General features: G+C 38.3%; 1 protein-coding gene across 2 annotated transcripts in view; it reads right to left on the bottom strand.

The window, feature by feature from the left end:
* The window catches only part of LOC106090195 (uncharacterized), a 307219-nt gene that overhangs the window by 286256 nt on the left and 1994 nt on the right, over positions 1–18969 (bottom strand). The window lies entirely within an intron of this gene.

The raw sequence follows: 18969 nt of genomic DNA, 5'->3' as shown, positions 1-18969 counted from the left end.
AAAACTCCAAGCACATAACATACGGTGCATTAGTCCATCTGTTGCATAACGGAAGTCAATGGGAAGCAAATACTGCAACAAACACTGTAGCAAACAATGTCTGCTGAATATAAGTAGTTAATTTTGCTGCTATTGCAGCAGTAGTTCTGCTATTTCAGAGTAGCAGGCTTACTGCTGAAAGGTCTGTAGTTTGCTGAAAATGACTGCTGCTTAATAATGAAGGGGATGTTAGAAGAAAATAGAGCACACATGTAAACGTGAGCCTCAGCGGCTGTTTATAATCACTACTGAATATATTCTTTCCATAACCTTTTTTCTTTAAATTACGATACAAAAGGACATGTCAGTCATGTGCACATTAGTAGGGCAATAACAAAAAATTCGAGAATGGATCAGATAGCTTCATTACAGTAATATTCCACAAATTTATCATCTCTTCCAACAAAATTTCCAAAAAAAATTCTTAAAAAAATGTCTAAGCAATAAAATCAACCAACAGACAACCATAAAAAGTAGCATATTTTTTTTCAACAGACTTGTGCATTCAAAACAGCAGATTTTGTTAGTTGCAATAGCAGTAAGAAGTGTTTGCTAATACAGCAGCTCTATGGTTGCTGAAACACCAGTAACATCTGCTTTGCCAATTTCAGCAGACAAAATCTGCTGATTTAGCAAACATTTTTGCTATTTTGAATAACAGATTTGGTTGAGTGCACTAGCTTTCGCTTAAACTTTTGAACAAATGCTTCTTATTGATGTTGGTCGGCAGGGATTGAAAATGGGCCCAATTGATCCATAGCTTCCATATAATCCGATAGCTTCCATCTAAACTGATCTGATTTTTCTAGAGCCTCTAGAAGGTAAAATTCTTTTCTGACTTGGTTGAAATTTTGCACATTGACATCTTCTACGACCGTCAACATCTATGTCATATATGTTTCAAACCAGTTCAAAACCTGATATAGTTCTCATATAAACGGATTTACCGCCTCTAAGGGGCGAAATAAATATTCTATTAGGCTAAAATTTTGTCCATTGCATTTTGTTACAATTCCCATTATCCATACTAATTATGGTCTAAATCGGTCTATATTCTGGCATAGCTTCCATTTAAAACCGATGTTTGGCACATATTATACGATTTAGCTGAAAGTTTGCACGTAGTGTTTTGGTATGACTTCCAACATCCGCGCTTAATATAGTCCCAATCGGTCTATAACCTGATATGGCTCACATATAAACCGATCTAGCGATTTTACGATTTAAGTCTCTAGAGAACACAATTCTTGACCAATTTGACTGAAATGTTGTACTTCGAGTTTTGTTGTGAAGTAATTGTTCAAAATTTGGTCAACATTGATTTATAACCTGATATAGCTCCCTATCTACCGATTTTACTTCTTGAGCCTCAAGAGAACGCACTTCTTAACCAGGTTAGATTTGAGTGGGTTAAAGTGGCAGTCTTCCATCAGACTCACTTAGACGTTTTCGTCCATTGTGATACCATAGGAACAGCAGAAGAAAGATAACTTCTAATTCCTACCGTTGAACCATCCAGATCGCTTTAAAAAGACCAACAACTTGCAAATGTTCAAATCCCCTAAATGCGACAAGTTCTGAAAGAAATGAGAACCTAAACTAGAAGACCTTCTTCAAATCTATATTAGGCCACATAATTTTGGAATGCTCACAGCATACGCGACCACTTTTAAGCCTTTTTCTTCCAGAGACAATTATCTATTGTTAATGTTTATATTCCAATTGAGAGGAGACACTACACCTCCTTAAAGAGTTCCTCTGCTGATCCATCTTTTTAAATAGATCCGCAGATCCCAAGTCTGCCGTAATGCATCTTTTAGTAAGTAAGTTATTTATAAACTTTCTTACTCTTTCAAGTTTGAAAGCGCCTTCAATTTCAAGAAATGCTACCATTGTACATTCTTTGACAGCAAGAAAACCCTCTATGTAGCCGACTAGGTCATGAAGGGCTGTTTCACTGGATTCGCCTTTACGATATGCATGCTGCTGTCGCGACAGGCGATCTTCAGATCTTTGCCCTAAACATATGTTATTTACTTGATGTTATTGAAACAAACGAAAATAAATCAAAAACTCTTCCCGAGTGCTCGCAATACCCTCTCACCTAAGCCGTAGACAAAATACCGGGCTTTTTTTGACGAATACAACCCACAATTCATGTAAAAACGTCAACATTTCAAGTGGGAAACATGTGTATGTGTGTGTTGCATACATCATTAGATGTTTTTTTCCTTTACTTAGTTCTTGGTGCTCCACTCACACGTAGACACATTGACTCAATTAACTGTCTATGCGGGGCGCTGTTGCTTTCATACAAACGCCTGCATAGGTGAGATCCCTGCAAACATTTTTTTATAATTTTTCGAAAAGCGTTCGCGCCAGCGATGAATAAAACCATTTTCTGGAAGTTTTTTCATAATTGTCCTTCCGTATGACTCGTGAAACACTTTTGTAGGTTATCATTAGGCAATCCATTTCGTGTGCGGAAGTTTTAGCAACCCATTGCGTTGTATTCTTCCAGAAGATTTGTTTTTTAATTACCAGAGTTAACTTTTCGCAATTGCTTTTATTTTCGAGTCTGGTGCGTTTAGGACTTGTATTGAATTATGTTATTCGTTGTTTTGTTTTGAGAAGACAACAAACAAAACACCAAAAAAGATTCTCACTTGGCTTATATGACGTTTGGTACTTTTTAAAAGCTATATGAAAGTTTTTCGAGAAAAAAACATAAAATTCTGAAAAATGCATGAAATCTTTATTTGAATCGTTAGTAGAGTCCATATATTTTTATGCTTGAAGATTATTTCATGCAAATGTTGACCGTGACAGCGCCTCAAATGGTTCATCCACTTAGTCCAATTTTGGCATACTCTTTCCAATATTTCGGCCGGTATGTCACGAATAAATGCTTCAATGTTGTCTTCCAATGCGTCAATTGAAGCGGGCTTGTCTGCATAGGCATGAGCTTTAACATAGCCCTACAAAAATAGTTTAAAGGCGTTTAATCGCACGAACTAGGCTTGGATCTAGGAGTGACCGGTCCCGTACATAAAATAAAATGTTCACCGAGTTCGCGCATGTGGCACCGTCTTGTTGAAACCACATGTCATGCAAGTCAAGCTCATGCATTTTGGGAAAAAACAGTTGGATATCATCTCACGGTAGCGCTCACCATTCACAGTTATGTTACGATTCGCATCATCTTTGAAAAAGAACGGTCCATTGATTCCACCAGCCCATAAACCGCACCAAACTGTGACTTTTTCTGGATGCATTGGTAGCTCTTGCAATGCTTCTGGCTGATCTTCACTCCAAAATCTGCTTATTTGCGCACCCATTGAGCCAAAAATGAGCATCGTCGCTCAATGGAAGATGCGCCCGATGAACTTTATTGCAAGCGATGAACGATGAACAATAATTTGCAAGCGTTATTCGCTTGTAAGACGATTCATGGTTAAATTATAGACCAAACTGAAGATGTTTGACAGTGAACCAAAACACGAATCGTGCATAAACTGTTTAAATCAGTGTTGCCAAAAAGATAATAGCTAAAAACTCAACCTTTATAAAAAATATGACGAGTTATACAATCATTTTTTTTTTGAGTTTTTTCGTAGTTGTTATGTTTAATGAACAATTAATCTTGATAGGTGTTTCTTGATCTTCTAAGTGAATAACGCGCAACCTTCTTTGAGGAATATATAATAAATAATACAAAACACTAATTTGTTACTCGTCCAGGCATGTTGCGCAACTATTCTAGAAAATTATTTTATTAATCACCAAAATTAAGATCTTCCAAGACTCTTCCGTCTTACTCATTAGCAACTCATATGGATGATTCGCGGAACACTCCAGAAGATTTGTCTTGATGACACAACTGCTCACGACGGGGAAATCATTTCCGATTCTTAGACGAGCTCGTCCGTGATCCTTACCTTCTTCTAAAAGTTTCGCGGAAGATTGTTTAGCGATCAAAAATGTTTGCAGGGATGAGGCTTTAACTCAGTGGGCACCCTCACATAATGTCGTGTGAGTTAGAGACTTGAATGTGTGTGTGAGTCGTTATTGTTCAACAAGCATGCGTGGGAGCCACCAAAGGAACTAACAGAGTAACACCAAGCAATGGAAAACAGAATGAGGTGATTTTAAAATGGTTGCGGGTAATTTTGTTGTAAAATGCATTAATTTAATTTTATTTTTATACCCTACACCACTACTGTGGCACAGTGTACTATAACTTAGTGCTTTGTTTATAACATCCAGAAGGAGGAGATCTAGTCTCATTGATAAGTATCGATCGGCATTTTCTTAGCCAAGAGACGAAGCCTATTGAAATTGGAAAAAAATCGGTTCAGATTTGGATATAACTCCCAAATATATATTCGTCCGCTGCAATAAAATTGTCATTTGTTAACCGATGCTCTCGAAATTTCGCAGAAAAAATTTTCTCTAGACTCTCAACATTACTGGTGAAATTCATAGAAATTAGTTCCGATTTAGATATCTCTCATATATCACCCGATTTTCACTTCTAGAGCCACTGCAAGCGCATTTATTGACCAATCATCGCAAAATTTTATACAACGCTTTCCACAAAAGCTACCGCAAAATTTGAGAAATTTGATCGAAATCGATTCAGATTTGGATATAGCTCCCATATATATGTTCGTCCGATTTGGACTAATAATACAATAATGTGGTCATTTGATAACCGATTCTCTTGGAAATAGGCAGGAAGTATTTTGCTATGACTCCCAACATAACTGATGAATTGCATAGAAATCGGTTCAGATTTAGATACAGCTCCCCTATATATATAAACATATCGCTCGATTTTCAATGCTAGAGCTACTGAAAGCGCATTTATTGACCAATTATGCCAAAATTGCGCTGTGATTAACTAGCCAACTACCACAATATTCAAGGAGTTTGGTCGAAATCGGTTCAGGTTTAGAAATAGCTTCCATGTATATGTTCGTCCGATTTGGACTAATATTGCATTTGGTAACCGATTATTTCAAAATTTGTCAAAATTTATTTTATTTTATTTTTTTATTTTATTTCATCTTATTTTATTTTATTTTATTTTATTTTATTTTATTTTATTTTATTTTATTTTATTTTATTTTATTTTATTTTATTTTATTTTATTTTATTTTATTTTATTTTATTTTATTTTATTTTATTTTATTTTATTTTATTTTATTTTATTTTATTTTATTTTATTTTATTTTATTTTACTTTATTTTATTTTATTTTATTTTATTTTATTTTATTTTATTTTATTTTATTTTGGTATGGCAAACATAACAAATAACAAAACAACGGCAACCCCAATCACATGTGACAGAACATACAAAAAACGTAAAGAAGAAACTGAGAGAATATCTGCGTGACTGTTACTACGAGTATATATATATATATATATATATATATATATAAAAAATGGTACTTGAGTAAAACTTAACATTACGCTAAGCATGTTGGTAACATCATATAATGCAATGAGAACAAATAACTGTAGGCTCTCTCCAAATGTTAGCATTCTTGATAACTGTCAGTTATCATACATGCAGACATAAACATTTAACATGTTGGCTTACATCTTTCGTGTTCTTTAAATACCATTATAAGCACATTAATTTATGTCTTCCCCTAATCCAAGAAAATTGTGTTTCCCACAAAGAAATAGGACAATTGTAATTAATTTTAAGCATTAACACTACTGTGACCTATAGACCAAACCCCTCGTCCCCATTAATATGTTAAGGCCTAAGATGGATTGGCAGTACCCTGTCGGCGGGAATTGTTACTCTCTCAAATATTTTTGCAGCAACAATACCATAGTCTGCGTATGATGAATGAGTTTTTAACAGTTATTGAGAGTTTTATGAGTTGTTTTCTTTTTATGTGTGCGTTCTTTGGTTCAATGATTTGTTGCTGCTGCTGCTGCGATGGCTGTCGTTGTTGTTGCACTAGTTACTTTTTTATTTGCGTTTCAAATCAAAACTGCTATTGAGCGAATAACAATGACAGTATAGTAGAGCGTGAAAAAGAGAGACAGAGTGAGTAAGTGACAGCACGAACGCGTAAAAAGAATCATAAGAGCGTATGACAGTGCGTAGTCACTAATACAAGTTTCATTTCATTTCGTTGTCGTCATAATGTCTATGAATTGTCACTATGCCAAAGTTAATATAGTGTAGACTGGAATAGAAATAAAAAAAAAATTATTGCAAACCAATGAAAATAAAATTGTAACCAGTATGTGACCACCATAGTAGTAAAAGTTCTTATTAATGTTGAAGAAGTAAATAACTCCATAGAACAGGATAGAAATGACATTAACTGTTTGGATTTTAAGAATGGCTTAGGTTTCAAAGAGAGATCTTTTACTGAAAAAAGTGGTTTTTTGATGAATTTTTATGCCAGAAATGTAAGCGGAATCCATACAGTCATGCGATTATTGCAATCCATACAGCGATGCGATTATTCGAATGAATGCCTTACCCCTGGGCGCAGAGGTTAACATGCCCGCCATTGACGCTGAAAGTCTGAGTACAAATCCCAACGACAGCATGAGAAAAAATTTTCAGCGGTGGTTATCCCCTCACTTATGCTTAGGAACTCTATCACCTTGAGTTACGTTAAGGTAAAATGAGATCACCGCAACGATGTCTCGAATGTCTGATGGCATGTCTGTTGGAGCGATGGGGTCCCTCCGTTTGGTGAGGGTAAGGTCGTGGATTTAGATATCTCCAAGGCATTCGATAGGATTTGGCACTGTACACAAGTTATATTATTGATGGATTCTCATCCATTTTAATACATTTTAATCTCAGGTGTGCCACAAGGCTCTCTCCTTTCTTCCTCCCTTTTCTTTATTTTTATTGAGGATCTTTTGGGTCAGACTTCGAATCCAACCACTGTCTTTCGACCATAGGCCAAGCCTACAAGACATTGAAGACAGGTGGCGAATTATGAATGATACACTCTGCCGGCACTTGCTAGCCATTTCGGAGTGGGGTCGATTAAACCGAGCAGATTTGAAAGAATGATTTACTAGCAATCAAATGCAACTAATGTTCTAGTGCAATGTGATGTCCTTTGGTCAAAACATATATTTGAAGTTTGTATGAGCGGGGACTCCAAAATCCTTCTTGAAGCTACTTGACCGGAGTCAGAGGAGAGCTATGTTGTTGATAGACGATGGTAGGGTTTCCAACTCTATTGTTTCCCTTGAGCATCGCCGAAATGTGGGCGCGGTGCTCTTTTATCGATACTATCATGCTGTTTACTCAGCAGAGTTATGTCTTCTTAACCCTGAATAAGGAGGTTCGCCAAGGAGATAAGATTTTCTAGGAACGCACACCAATATGTGATCGAACAATACGATTCGACTTCCAGCAAATGCCATTCCAGCTACTTGTTATGTTATGTTTAACATTCCCACTACTTATGACCTCCAGAAATTTACAACAATTGGTAATAAACACTACTCCCTCTTTCTCACCTCCGACTCCTGATTTTTCATTCGCCAACGCAATGCACTGCATGTATAACGTTGGTTAAATACTCACGTGTTGGTAATATATAAAAAAAAGTTTCAACTCAATCATAGAGAGCCTTATATTCGATGCGATTCAAAACTACGTACCTAAGAGCGAGACTGAAATGAAGAGAACATTTTCAGGAATAAAATACTCACAAATTGCGACATCATTAGTGAAGAATAACCACCTTTTAAAATGTTTTTGTTCTTCACGTCAGAATTAGTATTTAGGTAACCAATATGGCATCAAAAAGCGTCCCATTCCCATGGACCCTCAGCTTAATTGTTAACTAAGGACAACTAGTGGCTCATTCTAACGATTTGTAAAATTTCCTTAAAAGCCATGCTACCGCTGGCAGTTCCCTACTTGCTACGGAATCACTCCAGTAACAAATTCACTTTATCGACCATTACGATCCTAAGAAGAAGCTCTTTTCCGCAGCTGAGAGAGCGGCCAAGAGAAATAAGCGCAAGCTTCAAGACCTCGTAAAAATTTTTTACCCATGAACATTTCACTAAGGAACAAGAGCAAACTTCTCACATACCAATGAGTGCAGTCCGATTTAAGTTTAAGCGCAGTGATAAGGGGCCTCCTTTCTAGTCCAAACGGCGTGCCGTAGTGCGACACCTCTTTGGAGAGAAGTTTTACATGGCGTAGTACCTCACAAATGTTGCCACCATTAGGAGGGGAAAACCACCGATGAAAATTTTTTCTGATGGTCTCGCCAGGATTTGAACCCAGGCGTTCAGCGGTCGACATGCTAACCTCTGCGCTACGGTGGCCTCCTTGTACCCTGATATTTATTTCAACGAATTCCTCGCTATCATAGAGGAAATTTGTTTGACTAATTTAGCGGGGATGCCGGAGTTTCAAGGTTATATGGCAGCTAAGAGGGAATTCTTAAGAAGCTTGCACAACAACCGCTCTATGGCTTAAATGTAAATTTTGGATTAAAATTCCTTAGATGTCAATAATTTTAAGTATCTTAGAATCTCTCTAGAACCTGGAAAAATTTTGTCTCCACGGGACCAAAAAAAAAATCCTATACAAAATTTAGAGGGCATAGTAGCAAAGGTAGTGTGCAAAATTTCAGCAAAATCGGATAAAAATTGCGCCCTCTAGAGGCTCAAGATGTAAAATTTGGAGATCGGTTTATATGGGAGCTATATCTTTTCCTAGACCGATTCAGACCATATAAGGCACATCCATTAAGAGTCGTAGATATAGAGATTGTGCCAAATTTCAGCAAAATCGAATACGAATTAGGCCCTCTAAAGGCCCAAGAAGTAAAATGGGAAAATCGGTTTATATGGGAGCTATATAAGGTTTTGGGCCATATTTGGCACTTAAGTTGAAGGTCATTGGAAAAGTCATTTCCCAAAAATCGGATAAAAATTGCGCCCTCTAGAGGCTCCAGATGTAAAATCTGGAGACCAGTTTATATAGGAGTTATATCTAAATATGGACCGATATGGCCAATTTACAATCCTAACTGACTTACACTAAGTTCTTTGCCCGGTATCCCTTTATAGGCAAACAAAGGATAATCGATAAGAATTGCTATGCTATGGAGCTATGTCAGGTTATAAACCGATTTGGGCCATACATGGCTTGGAGGGCATAGTAGCAAGGGCAGTGTTCAAAATTTCTGCAAAATCGAATAAGAACTGCGCCCTCTAGAGGCTCAAGAAGTAAAATGGGGAGATCGGTTTATATGGAAGCTACAATATATCAGGTCATGGGCCATACTTGGCACTTAAGTTGAAGGTCATTGGAGAAGTCATTATGCAAAATTTTCGACAAATTGGATAAAAATTGCGCCCTCTAGACGATCTAGACGTAAAATCTGGAAGTCGGTTATTATGGGTGTTATATCTAAATATAGACCTATATGGCCCATTTGCAATCCTAACTGTCCTACACTAATAAGAAGTATTTGTGCAAAATTTCAAGCGCCTAGCCTTATTGCTTCGAAAGTTATGTGCTTTCCACATAAAGACAGACAGACGGACCGACAGACAGACGAACATGGCTAGATCGACTTAAAATGTCAAGACAATCAAGAATTTATATATACTTTATGGGGTCATTGCGAGGAGTTACAAACGACCTACATCGATAAGATCGATTTGTTCGACCGCTATTGGTCGGACCCATCCTATGATGGCGGGTATAAAAGCGCGATAGAGATATCAAGCTTTGCAGATAGACCTTCAACTATATTTAGATTGTAATAGGCCTAATAGATTTCTGTTCGAGCTGTAAATTGCATGTAACTTGCTGAGGCCTTACAATCTCTGATGTCTTTTCATTTTTAGCCAGCCCTGTCTAAATTGAAGCCCAAATGCAAGCCTCAAACTGCTTAACATGAGAATAGACCAATTTCGATGTTTTTTTATGATTCTCTACCAATATTTTTGGAATCGTTGATGGAGTTTCTTCTATCTACTATAGTTCTTGAGATATTCAGCGATAAATTTAATCCAATTCCACTTTACATTACACAAACAACGAAATGAAATATGCAATGCAAAACACAAGGTGTAAATAGTCTTTAAAAAAAACTAATTTACAAAAGTTAAAAAGGTTTGCCTTCCTTTCGTTGTTCCTGCGTGCCAGTATTTGTTAATAACCAGTATGTGAAAATAGTTCAACCATTTTTCACACCCTTACTAAACAGGAATGCTTCCCCTTTAAAGCTCCATAATTAAAATTAAAAGCCTTTGATATAAATTGAAATAAATGTCAATTTATATACAGCAATACATTATGATGGTATTTTGGTTCAGAAAAAAAAAATTAAGATTTTCGTTATTCGCCAATGGGATTTGCTCCATTCTTCACATGACAATTTCCACGATATTTCGATGTCGAGGACATACGATAACGACGACCATACTGATGATAATGATGTTAACCTACAGCAATTAATCACAATTTGCCCATATCCAAAAAAAAAACAAACACTTCTCCCAAACATGATTTCTACAACGACTAGTTTAACTTCATCTTGCTATTTCTCTCTGGTGCTCCCACGCCACGTTATTTCTATCCACCCACCAGCCTCACAAGCAACAAGACAAAAACAAAATTTTCTTGTATTAAACGTTACGCATCAGCGTAACACAATACCACCGTGCCATGTAACTGATAAATGACACTACAAGTCTTAATAATTAGCAACACCAACAACAGAAAACAGTTGACAACATTGGAAATAGAGAGAGAGAGAGAGAGAGAGAGAGAGAGAGAGAGAGAAACACAGAGAGTAGTATAGAGAGTATGAGAGGAAGCTTAAACATCCAAAGCGACGAGTATAACGAGAGATTAACATATAGACAGCTACAAAATTCTAGCGGTAACAGTTAATGAAAAAACCAAACATGCCGTAATGCATAGAACCAACAACAACTATGTTTGGCAGTAGGGTTGCTGTTATAATCTTTCTTGTGGGTTGCAGTTTCAATAGGAAATTGGATTGAATAAAATAATTTTTATTCAGAAAATAAAAAAAAATGTTTTTCCAAAAATGAGAAATAACACCCATTCTTGGATGATTTCGATCTTCTCTGTAGCATGGGATTTAGGAAGATTATGGAGGACACTGCTAAGTGTGGACTGTAGACTTGCAAGACCCCAAGCCCTTTAAATAGTCAAATCCGAGCTATAGAACTAAAGAAAATCGAGAATTATGTTGCGAATTAATGACAGCCTATTTTGACGAATAGTAAAATGAAAAGCCTACACACTGACAATAAGAGTAAGAACTTGGGAAATTAGAAAGCTCAAGACAGCGATCGGGAGGCAATAGACCAGCGATGTGCAGTTGATGGCTATTCACACGCATTCTTATGCTCTTTGTTTCAGTCGTTATTGAGATAGCAATGAAAGAACATGCGCAGGGGCATACGCATAGTTTTTCTGTTTCTATTTAAAAAACAAGTAAAAAGGCGTTAAGTCGAACTTTGGATACCCACCACATCGGGTATATATGTAAACCACCTTTCGTCATAATCTAGTGGAAAACGCATAATTTATGTCCTCAAAGCAGCTATATCGAAATTTGGTCCGATTTGGACCAAATTCGACACGGATATTGAGTGGTCTAATAAGTACAAGTCATTGTTCAATTTTGCAGAACAAAATACTGGTCTTTTTGATAGCCATATTCAAAAATATTGACCGATCTGAACCATAAACAACACGGATGTCGAAAAGCCTAACATAAATCACTGCGTCAAATTTCAGAGAAATTGGATTATAAATGCGCCTTTTATGGGCCCAAAACCTTAAATCGAGAGATCGGTCTATATAGCAACTATATCCAATTCTGAACCGATCAAGGCCAAATTGAAGAATGATGTTGAAGGGCCTAAGACAACTCACTGTCCCAATTTCATCAAAATCTAATAATAAATGTGGCTTTTATGGGCCTAAGACCCTAAATCGACGGATCGGTCTATATGGCAGCTATATCTAAATCTGGACCGATCTGGGCCAAATCGTCGAAGGATGTCGAAGTGCCTAACACAACTCACTATCCCAAATTTCGGCAAAATCGTATAATAAATGCGCCTTTTATGGGCCCAAAACCTTAAATCGAGAGATCCGTCTATATGGCAGCTATATCCAAATATGGACCAATCAGGGCCAAATTGATGGAGGATATCAAAGGGCCTAACACAACTCATTGTCCCAAATTTTGGCAAAATCGGATAATAAATGTGGATTTTATGGGCCTAAGACCCAAAATCGGTGGATCGGTCTATATGGCAGCTATATCCAAATCTAGACCGATCTGTGCGATACTGCACAAGTATGTCAAGGGGCTTAACTTAAATCACTGTCACAAATTTCGGCGACATCGGTCAAAAAATACGCCTTTTATGGGCCCAAATCCTTAAATCGAGAAATCGGTCTATATGGCAACTATATCCAAATCTGAACCGATCAGGGCCAAATTAACGAAGGATGTCGAAGGGCCTAACACGACTCACTGTCCCAAATTTCAGCAAAATCGGGAAACAAATCCGCCTTTTATGGGCCTAAGACCCTAAATCGGAGGATCGGTCTATATGGCAGCTATATCCAAATATGGACCGATCAGGGCCAAATTGAAGAAGGATGTCAAAGGGCGTAACACAATTTATTGTCCCAAATTTTGGCAAAATCGGATAATAAAAGTGGCTTTTATGGGCCTAAGACCCTAAATCGGCGGATCGGTCTATATGGCAGCTATATCTAAATCTGGACCGATCTGGGCCAAATCGACGAAGGATGTCGAAGTGCCTAACACAACTCACTTTCCCAAAATTTCAGCAAAATCGGATAATAAATGTGGCTTTTATGGGCCTAAGACTCTAAATCGGTGGATCGGTCTATATGGGGGCTATATCAAGATATAGTCCGATATACCCCATCTTCGAACTTTACCTGTTTATGGACAAAAAAAAAAGAATATGTGCAAAATTTCAACTCAATATCTCTATTTTTAAAGACTTAACAAATCTCACTATTCCAATTTTGAGTGAAATCGGACAATATGGCAGCTATATTAAAATCTGAAACGATCTGGGCCAATTTGAAGATGGATTTCGAATGCCCTTACATAACTCACTGTCCCAAATTTCGGCGTCTTTTTAGTTTATGTTAACTTTCGAAAACACTAATCATTCAGTCAAAAAAATGATTTTTACGCATTGAGAGACTTCAAAATACTAAAAGAGAGTATTTCACACATACAGTCAAATCTTCATATTGGACATCGCTGACTTAAACTTAGCTCACATGTCGCTAGAGGCATAGCTACAGATTCCAGTCCCCCTGGAATGTGTATGGTAGTTCCTAGTCTCGCAAGCTCTTCGGATGTACAATTACTTGGGATATCTCTGTGGCCCGCCACCCAGAACAGTTGAACTTTGAACTGTTCAGCCATCTCGTTGAGAGATCTGATACAGTCAAGAGCGGTTCAATCTCCAGAGATTTAATGGCTGTCTGGCTGTCTGAGAAGATTTTTATGCCATTGCGTCTTAGCCATTCCACTACTTCTTTAATTGCAAAGATCTCCGTTTGATACACACAGCAGTGGTCGGGTAAATTTCTCGATACGACCAGTCCAAATTCTGGGTAATTCAGAGTACACCCCAAAGCCCAACTGGTTGTCTAGTTTGGCACCAACCGTATAGAAGTCTATGTAACTTTTATTACCAGGGATATTGTAGTTCCAATGAGGAATAGTGGTGCAATACTTTTTATCAAAAGACACCGTAGCACAAAATTGTCAGCTGTGGTTATCCCCTCCTAATGCTGGCGACATTTGTGAGGCACTATGCCGTGTGGGGTACACCTCCCAAAAGAGGTGCCGCACTGCGGCATGCCGTTCGGACTCGGCCATAAAAAGGAGGCCCCTTATCATTGAATCGCACAGCATTGATTGATGTGTGAGACGTTTGCCTCTCTTCCTTAATGGAATGTTCATGGGCAAATTTTCATTTAGTTTTTATCAAAAAGCGGCTCAGGATAGTACAGTGTCCGTAGGCGCCGCACGGTCAAAGGGAAAGCTCCCTTAGCCTCGCAGCAAAGTGTCTAGCTACAATGTCCAGAGGCATCAGTGCCTCAGATGGTCAGCCATCCTTCGGGTTTGGCTGAATATTGAACAGTAGGTGGACTTTTGAAGCGACGTCCACCAGACCACAACACCATATAGCATTATAGGTCTGACAAATGTAGTATGTATCCAGTGCATGACAAGCTATTTTGGCCCACATCTTTTGCCAATGGCTCACTTGAAGGTGAATAGGGTAAAATATTTAGGCGATAGATCTACAGATACATATGGGCCGTACTTAAAAGTAAAAGTCATTACATATAGCACGTTCAAATTTTCAGCCACATAATTCCGCCTCATAGAGGCTTAGAGGATCGGGCGATCAGTTTATATGCCAGCTATATCAGGTTATAAACCTTGTCGGACTATACTTGGCATGGATGTTGGAACCTATAGAAAATCTTTACGTGCAAAATGTCAGCCAAATCAGTTGGTAATAGCGCCTTCGAGAGGTTCCAAAAGTCAAATCTCAAGATCGATTTGTATGGCTGCTATATGAGGTTATGAATCGATTTGTGCAAAATTTATGAATTGCGCCTAATAGAGGCTCAAGAAATCAAGATCTGAGATCGGAATAAATGGCAGCTGTATCGGTTTATGAACCAATTTAGACCATTCTTGGTACAGTTATTGGAATCTCCGAATAAAACAGAAACACCTCTTGCAAAATTTCAGTCAAATCGGATATGAATTGCGGTAGGGTGCTGTCGGACATCAAATGTGCAGCATCGAGGGGTCATCACACTATGAAACAAAGATTTAAGTGAATTCACCGAGCTACTGGCTGCTACACAGTTCCCTGGGAGCTCGGACATAGCCGTGGGTCAATATACCCGCATGGTATCGAGGTCCGTCTAAGGACAGTGCTAAGGCACTGTCCGTGTTCGCGGTCGTTCAAAGGCTACAAATCAAGCGACCGGATGGCATACTGTCTGCTATCTTGCAATGAGCAGGATCGCATGCCATACGGTTCCTTTGGATGATTTTTAGGAGCTGCGTTTTGCTGGACTACGTACCAACTGGGTGGCGGCAGGGAAGGGTGTTTTTCACCCCGAAGGCGAGGAAACCACAACACTCTCTACCCTGGGACTCAGAGCCTTCATTTTGAAGGCCCTAGAGAATTGACACATGTATTAGGGCCAATCTAAACCCTTAACTAATATGCGGCAATCAGCATATTTACAGTAAGGGTTGGACGTTTGACGGTGCCCTTCATGATATGGTTGCCAACAACGAAGGAAAATTTGGTTTGGATTAATAATGTGAAATTAGAGTTCATGCATGGATTTCTGTATGCAGGAGATGGGGACCTCTTTAAATGGATATGATGCAGATTATCAACGCATCACTAGCGGATGTCTCGATTGGGAAGATTGTGGTCAGAGGAACTCCCATGGAGGGGTTTATTGATGACTTCGTCATCTTGGTGGATGGCCGATTTCCTTCTACTACAACGAACCTCGTTCAGGGCATAAGAGAGCTGTCTGGATAGGCGAGGGCCAAAGTGCTTAGGTGCTTGCTCTGGTACTTCTCACCAGAAGGAGACCCGGACCAGAAGGAGGTCCGATCTGTGTGGTGTTCATCGCTACCACAAGAAGCTTAGCTTCGAGCTACCGGGCGCGTCCACTGGTTGCGGAAAGGGGGATGCCCCATACGGAGTAGCTGCAACCGCAATTGCGGACAATCAGCAGTATCGAACGGCGAGTGCCATTAAGCGGCCATTTGGCACCAGCTCTTGCACAAGTACTGTGTGCCTATGATGCTCGATATGACAAGGCGAGTTATTGGCATCTCCTGTTGGCCAATTGGCCGTCCTGTTAGCGAGGGCGGTTCGTTCTTTGGTCCGGAATAAGCTTGCTCACCTACATAAACCTAAAGAAGATCGCCACCTCCTAATGCAAATGTAGTTACAAAAGCATCCAGAAGCAGAAGGAGAAAGCCGCGTGTTTGCAGTGGATCGGTCTTGTATAGGGTAGAGCTGCCGCTATCTTGGCAGGTCAAGTACCTGGGTATGAGGAGGAAAGGATCAAAAGTTGACTGTATATTGCAACTTGAGAGGAAGAGTTGGACGAGAACAGTAATGGGCCGATTCTCACCTATGGATGTCTGAGGTGGCATCGGGCTTTGGACTATTGTGCCATTCGCAGGATAATCGAGCAAAAAGAAGTGCCTTCAGAGAGGCTGTGAACGCAATTCTCGATCTTAGGCCTTTGCTTCTGTGAGTTAGGTGTGTGACAACGAAAAACTTCCTTAGACTAAGGGAATCAGGTATCTGGCCCTCGGTATTCTTCTCTTCTGCTGGGGGATGGAGATGCATCGTGGCGGTATGCTATAAGCTGAGTCCTTGTTCCTTGTCGACGAGTTAAATGCATTTTTCCGAAAGTGCATCTATGAGCTTGGGGTACTCCGCCCTTTCTGTAAACAAGGATGGGGGCCTAATTTGGATAGGGGTATCGGGGCAGGATTCTTCATTGCATCCCTTGGAATCAGAGCATCATATGGGCCTTTGGTCTTGAAGGCAATGGGGACGATGCGGCACTGGTGACTTGAACTGACTCTTTCGTTATTGGTGGAGAATCAAGCGGCGCTGGAGGATCTTTGGTAAGTAGTTGCAAAGAACTTCTCGAACCATGTGAAATGCTTTAAGGCGTTGCTGCTGACCGGGCTAACAAGAACAAGTGGTGAGGAATGGATCTGTGATTAACGCAGATCGTGCAATGGAGTCAGTGAGCCCTCAGGAAACTACTTGGTACGTTGGACGCCTTCTACGATGCCCGCACAAATTAGGCGCAAGTCATTCATCATGGGATGCATGACTAAAGAATACCGATAGGAATCCTCGCTGGTTATTACAATGTCAGGTCCCTGCGCTGCACGCAGACGCAAACTTCTGCCGAGTTTGCGATGACGAATAGGTTTTGGAGACTATCGAGCACCTTTTGCTTCACTGCCCGGCAAAATGGGTGAACACCTCTTTCCGTAACTGTATTCCCTCTAGACTCAGTGCTCTTGCTATACTACAGTTCTGTAGGGACCTGAATTGGATGACTGGACAATCAGTGAAAGTTTCTTCAGCCTAGGAGCAATGCTGATAATAAAGCCTATTGAGGCCGATATTTGGAAATGTGACACCCGAGGGTGCTTTAAGGCTAAGGAAACTCGGTACGTCTTCATCCCATTTTTGATCAAATAAGATGCTTGGGGACTGGTGAAGACAGTCTTAGAGTTCCCTTACTTCCGATACCAATATATGACTCAATCGTGCAGCGAGGGGCATGCGTCCGAATTACTGGATCATAAGCGCCTATTGAGGTCTATATTCGAAAAAGTGCCTGCAAAATTCCGTTTAGGCTGAAGGAACTTGGAAAATTAAAATATAAAAATTTTTGTTAAAAATTTTTCCTTTTGGGAAAATTTCATTGAAATTTTGCTTCTTATTAAAATGTTTTTATACCCTCCATCATATGATGGGGGGTGTGGTTTATTCATTCAACCATTCCAATTGTAACACATCACAATATTGATCTGATCCGTCTGTCTGTCCGTCCGTCTGTTAGTCCCTCTGCCTTTCGAAAGCACACTCACTTTCGAAGGTATAAAGCTAGCCGCTTGAAATTTTGCACATATAAATCTTTATTTAAGATTCGGCCGGGTCGAACTTAACACACTATACTGATTTTTTTTTATTCTATTTCTTAATTTTTTTTTTCATAAATTTAAAATTTCTATGAAATTTTGTCTTTAGAGAAAATTAGTTTGAAACTTTGCTCTAAGAGAAAATTTTTATGAAATTTTGTCCTTAGAGAAAATTTTTTCCAAATTTAGCCATAGAGAAAATTAGGGTGAGATTTTATCTTTAGAGAAATTTTCTAAATAGTTTTACCTTAAGAAACAATTGCTACGAAATCTTAAAATAGAAAGTTTAACGAATTTTTTCTTTATAGAAATTTAATTCACTTTTTGTCTAGAGAAAAACTTTTAGGCCTTTGTGTGTTTTTTTTTTCTTTGGTCTTAAAATCTTTTTGGGAAATATCTTTTTCGAAATTTTGTCTTTAGACAAAATTAAATTTTGCCTTAAGAGAAAAGTTTATTGAAATGTTGTCTATTGAGAAAATATTAATAAAATTTTTTTACAAAATTTTCATCAAATTTTTGTATAAAGAATTGTTTTAAAAATTTCATCTCCAGATAAAAGATTTTCGAAATATTATCTTAAAAGAAAATTTTTTCGAAATAAGTGCTTAGAACATTTTTTTTAAAATTTTGTGTTGAAAAGAAAATTTCTTTAAAATTTTGCTTTAACCGGGAAGCCATTTTTCACTTAATAAAACCTCAACAAATCATCGTAGACCAATGCATGCTTTATTTGAAAATCGCAACAAATTTCACTCAGAACCACGAAACGTAAGACATGGTACTCAGTGTGTTAAGAGAAAATGTCATTGAAATTTTGTCCCTAGAAAAAATTTCCTTAAAACTTTGGCTTTAGAAATAGTTTTATTAAAATGTTGCTGTAGAGAACAATTCATAAGAGTTTTGTGTTTATTGCGAATTTCTTTAAAATGTTGGTTTCTTAGGCAAAAATTTTAATACATTTTTAAATTTTAGTTAAACCTTATAAAAATTCTATATACAGATTTTTTTTAATTTTGTATTTACTTTGTATTTTGCTGTACTTTCTTGCAAAATTTTAAATTAAACATTAATTCACCTTTTTCATTATGAGGTTGAATATCAGGTAGATGTCATTTTGTTCAAACTCAATTG

Source organism: Stomoxys calcitrans, chromosome 1 (assembly GCF_963082655.1).
Source record: "Stomoxys calcitrans chromosome 1, idStoCalc2.1, whole genome shotgun sequence".
Taxonomy (NCBI): Eukaryota; Metazoa; Arthropoda; class Insecta; order Diptera; family Muscidae; genus Stomoxys; species Stomoxys calcitrans.
Note: the sequence above shows the minus strand (reverse complement) of the source record. Positions and strands in the feature narration are given on the sequence as shown.